The sequence below is a fragment of the Triturus cristatus genome, chromosome 10 (genome assembly GCF_964204655.1).
Source record: "Triturus cristatus chromosome 10, aTriCri1.1, whole genome shotgun sequence".
Taxonomy (NCBI): domain Eukaryota; kingdom Metazoa; phylum Chordata; class Amphibia; order Caudata; family Salamandridae; genus Triturus; species Triturus cristatus.
The window spans coordinates 8,955,510-8,961,509 of NC_140593.1; positions in this window are offsets into that span (position 1 = coordinate 8,955,510).

Genomic DNA, 6,000 nt, shown 5'->3' on the forward strand with positions numbered 1-6,000 from the left:
GATTCTACCACACGGGTCAACTGTCTCAGGTTCCTACTATTTACCATAGGTCCCCAAAACGGCAAGAAACCCTTAAAGAAGTCTCCTGCTTCTTGACCCGCAGTGTCCTCTTTGCTGACAACGCCTCTCACAACTCTAGTTTTGTGATAGTCGGAGGCAACCGTAAAAGTCGGTGGCAAAAGATTCGCAATATAACAGGTTCCCGAGAAGTTACGGGGCAACCATGTATATGCACGCTCATAACATACGAAATAGGTACCCTTGGCAGTCAGGAAAACAGGGGAGGAGAGCATCGGTAGAACGTACGTGTCAGTACAAGCACTCTCTCCGAGCTGGGCTCTCGGATTTCGACCAAGACCTTTCAAGCAAAAATTACCGAGGTGGGGTACGATCCATATTGGAGACGAGCTCTTGAGCTGTCTATCACCCACTGACATACTATACTCAGCCTCACTCAGATCTTTATATGCTTGTATCTCTTCATCTGGGATAAGCGATGCATCGAAAATATCTCTATCTAAATCAGCAATCGCTATCGCCAAAGGCTTGTGATACGGACCAGGACCAAAGTTCGCGGAAAGTGGCTCTCGACTGGGGTAGGAATCGAGTGCACTACGGAACATAGTTTGAAATGCTCGAGCTGACCCTTGGGAACTATAAGGAAGAACCAAATACGGAATACCTCTATCCATGGTATGTGGCATTAACCCACACACCCAACAGTTGGTAGTATTCATCACCAACTGATGCTGATGTAGGAGTTGAACGAAGGAATTATTCATGAATTCCGCACGTCTAACCTGTTCATGTTGAGGCAGAGGATGAAAGGAATGTGGAGAAACAGTAGTAATGGAACTTAGTTTAGGAGAAAAAGTAGGTGAAATGGAAGGCAATAACGACTGTATTCCAAAATACACTCCGCCCACCAATAGCATAGAAACAGTCAGAAACAGTAGGAATACCTGAAACAAAAAGCATTTTGTTCGTACAATCTTATGCAATTTTGATCTTTGCGCCGACATCCTTTCTACTTCCAACAGCTTAGAGAACGCCATCCTCTAAAAACCGTCCGTGACGTCCTTGACGCACTTCGTTCTGAGTGGCGATTATCAATTCCCAGGAGTTCCCAGGAACCGATAAAAGGTAACTGACCTAGTATCAGGAACCTGCTAAACAGAAGGAAGTACCCGCACGGCCCTACGGTTAACCCGGATGATAGGTTTTCTTAAACAAACATTCAATTTAATAAAAAATCTCTTAGCTGTAAAGAGTACACGTAGAAAGAAATTCAAAAATCAGCAAAGGATGCAATTGTTCTTAATGTTCGTGGCAACAGTAAAGGAAAATATAGAAAATGTTTATTAGTCTTTGTCGTGTGAACGAAGAAAATATCGACTTCTTCCAGGTCGAGTCTGTTCTTCAAATAATTGTTCCGCTGGTGAAACAGTGTTCAATCGGTCAAATGACAATTCAGACCTTGAGTTCTCCAAAACTGACGACTCAACAGATGTGTCCGGCTGCAATGAATTGTCTACTACAGGTTGAGCATCGCTAAACGGCACGTAACGTAGAGGGGTCTCGGTTTCCGCTGTCGCAATACCAGTTCTCACCCAATTATCTGCTGGTGAAGGGATCGAAACCTTTTTTGTATGGGTGGCATGCACCCAGTTCTTTCTGCCTTCCATCCGAACTGCAGTCCTTGTGGCCAACAACACTTGAAAAGGGCCCACAAATCTTGGCTCCAGATTGCGTTTTCTGCCAAAATTGCGGGTAACAACCCAGTCACCCGGTTGGAGCCGATGTCCAGGACCCTCTGTCTGTGCCGGTAAAGTTTCAAAGACCTGTTGATGAATTAACCTCGGTTTAGCAGTCAGATCATGAAGATAATCAATTAACATTGGATACTCAAGGCTATCAAAGGCCTTAGGCCTCGGGACTCCCCAAATGTTCGCAGGGCGGCCGAACACAATCTCATATGGGCTAAGCCCTACTCGAGAGTGCACAGTCGCCCTGGTTGACAAGAGAGCCAGAGGCAAAGCATCAGGCCATGACAAACCAGTCGTAGCTTGTATCTTTGCAAGTTTCAGTTTCAGAGTACCATTGTACCCTTCAACCAAACCCGCTGCCTGAGGATGATTGGCGCTATGGAATTTCTGTCGAATTCCAAGGCCCTTACACACACTCTGCATCACACTTCCCACAAACTCACTTCCATTATCTGACCTCACAATCCGTGGCATTCCATACCGAGGAAAGTATTCCTTCAGTAGGACTTTCGCTGTGGACAAGGCAGTATTGTCTTTGAGAGGATAAGCCTCTATCCATCTGGAGAACGCACAAACCACAACTAAAACAAACTTCAGATTATTGCATCTCTCCATATGGATGAAGTCCAGTTGGATAACCTCAAAGGGACACGTAGGAGGGGCAAAATGGCCAGGTGGAGTGGGGTTGCCCTTGCCAGGATTATACATTAAACACACCATACAATTCTTAACCACCCTCTCAGCACATTTAGCGATACCGTCATTCTTCCATACAGGAGATAATAACTTACATATACCTTTCGCGCTAATATGTGACAAGCCGTGAGCCATAGTCACAACGGCTAGCACATATGCATCCGGTAACATCCACCTCTGACATTCCGACAAGTCAACCCAACATCCATGGGTGTCTAACTTTCCCGTACTTTCTTTCCACTTGGTCTTTTCAGTTTTAGTGGCCTCATTCTGAATTGCTTTCACGCTCTCAACAGTGTCTTCACACATACCAGTCTCTGTCGGCCACCTCACTGAACTCATAACATACATTCGGGACGCAAGATTCTTAGCCGTTTCCTTAGCAATCTCATCCGCAAATGCATTACCATGACCAACATCATCCGTAACCTTTCGATGCGCACTACATTTGATAATCGCCACCTGTTTAGGCAATGTAAGTGCATCCAAAAGATGGCTCACAAGCTGTCCGTGTTGGATCTTCGTACCATGCGATGTCATAAATCCTCTCTCTCTCTACAATCGGCCAAAGCTATGTGCAACACCAAACGCATACTGACTGTCGGTAAACACATTCACTCGCTTTCCTCTAGACAAGACACACGCTCTCGTCAACGCAATCAACTCTGCCGCTTGCGCTGAATTCTGACTCAATCTCGCAGTTTCCACAACCATACTCAACGTCACTACAGCATACGCAGTCGTCACATCACCATTCGGCAACTTAAAACATGAACCATCAACATACAAAGTGCCATCGGGGTCTATCAATGGAGTGTTTTTCAGGTCCACACGACCCTTAGTTTCTTCTTCAGTTCGTAAATAACAATCATGTGGTGGTACATCATTTGATTCCACATTAGTCGGCAACAATGTCGCCGGATTCAGCACATTACAACGCTTGATCTGTATATGACTTGCCAAAAGTGTCAACTCGTAACCGGACAACCTTGCACTCGTCAGATGTTGAGTTTTTGTACGATTCAGGAGAGTGTCAACTGCATGCGGAACCATCACTGTGAGCATATTATCCATAACCAGACCTGCGGATTGTCGAATAGACACCGCAGCTGCCGCTGTCGCTCTCAAGCAACTCGGCAACGCTCTAGCTACCGGGTCTAAGGTCGAGGAAAAATATGCACATGGACGCTGCTTACCACCAAATTGTTGCGTCAAAACACTCAACGCGCAACCTTCTCTCTCGTGAACGTATAGTGTAAATGGCTTACTATAATCAGGAGTACCTAACACAGGAGCCGAACACAACGCGTCACGCAGTTCAGAAAAACTTTTCTGACATTCTTCCGTCCATGGCAAAGGAGTCGAAACATCCTTGCACGTAAGAGCTATCAAGGGCTTTGCTAACAGTGAAAAGTTTGGGATCCACTGTCTGCAGTATGACGTGATACCTAGAAAGGCACGCACATCTCTCTGAGTTGTTGGCACAGTCATTCGAGCGATCGCTGCAATTCTTTCTGGGGTCAACCTTCTTCCCTCCTTTGACAATAAGTGACCTAGATAGGTTACTTCTTGACAACAATATTGAAATTTAGAAGGTGACACCTTGTGATGTAAGTCACATAGATGCTGTAACAGTGATACTGTAGCAGTATTGCAAATCTGTTCAGTGTCAGCAGCTACCAACAGATCATCAACGTACTGAATCAAGGCCGCACCAGCCGGTAATACAAACGCATCAAGTTGACTCTTAAGAGCTTGGCTGTAGATCGATGGACTCTCACAGTAGCCCTGAGGTGCGCGTTTAAATCTGAAACTGCGACCACCTAACGAGAAACCAAATAGATCTCTGCTTTCCTCAGCAATTGGAATGCTAAAGAAGGCATTCTTCAGATCGATTACCGAGAACCACGATGCAGAAGCTGGAATCAGAGTCAGCAAAGCTGTAATGTCAGGCACCACGGGAAACTGTGGAATCACAATTTTATTCACCTCTCTTAAATCAATAACAAAACGATACACAGGAGGCTTGGATGGATCAGTTCGTTTCAAAATAGGTAACACAGGACTATTACACACGTTACCCCGTGTTTCTTCGATGACATCCTTATCGATCAAATCGTAAATGATCGCTAATAGTGCTCGCTCTCCATCAAGAGAGATACGATACTGGGGAATGCGTGGCAGTCGCACATTTGATTTCAATTGAACAACGTAAGGCGGTATATCCAACAGGCCCACATCGTTGGGACCCGTCGCCCACAAAGACTTAGGAAGAGAACTCAATTCCGGTGGGAGCTTATCCGTCGACAAATACATAGGAGAGATCACTTTCTGACCCAACGTAAGCTCCACTCCCGCAGGAGAACAGTACAGAGTCGCATATAACCACTTCAACAAGTCCAGGCCCAAAAGATTCTCACCACAACCAGTAGTCAACAGTAAAGGAGCTTCTAACTTACGAGACCCAATTGTAAGGGGCAACGGACTAGAGACTGGATTGCTAACGGGGGCGCCAGAGAATCCAACGGAAACATTCGTTAAGCCAGACAAAGGCGCGCCAGGGAGTTTCGAATGCATGATGGAGCTTTTCGCTGCACCAGTATCCAACAGAAAAGGCTCAACTACGCCCATTGTGGCAACTGTAACGTAAGGACCTCTCTGATCAACCAGAACTGATACCACTCCCTTTCTTTGTCTATGGCTGTCCTAATAATGACCGTCAGCAGCAACATCATGCTCGACGTAATAGTCATCCACATGATACTGTGCAGATCTACCAGACGATAAATCGCGCCGATCAAAGCAATTTGGCGAGCCTGCCGAAGTGGCCAAACGCTCATTCTGATTCTGAGTAATACCGCGACCTCTACCACGTGATGCTTGTTGAGGACCACTTCGACCTCCTCGAGCCGAAACACCATTGTTTCGGTCACGCAAAACTGGACAATTAAACTTCAGATGGCCCTCAGCCCTACAATATGCGCATTGATTATACCCCAACATAGTTCGTGGCGTAGAGGAGTCAGTACACGGCTGTGACCTAGAAAACTGCGACTGTAATCGATTTTGCTGTTGCGAGTCATTCTGATTCGAGCGCGGGGGATACGCTTGCTGCAATAAGACCTTAGTTTTAAGATCCTTCGTTTTGTTATCTGCACGTTCGCTTTCTTCTTTCTCTCTATTTTCGTAGTATTGGGCCGTAGCTAATATTTGAGCAGTGGTAGAAACAGCCCACAAACTTTCAGAATTCTTCAATTTGTTGCTTAGTTCAGGCAACAGATTCGAGACAAATTTATCAACAAACAGTCGCTGACCTCCCTCAGTGCTCATATCCTGACCACTGTGATCGATGAATGCCTCCTCAAATCTCGTAAAGAAATCGGAGACACTCTCGTCCTTCTTTTGTTTGCACGCGGACAGTTTGTCCCAGTTAACTCTTATCGCCGGCATAAGCGTCTTCATAAGTGTAATTATCCTCTGGAGCAGATTCTCAATGAGCTGTTCAGGTTTAGCCCCACCAACTTGCCGTGCGTCAGCC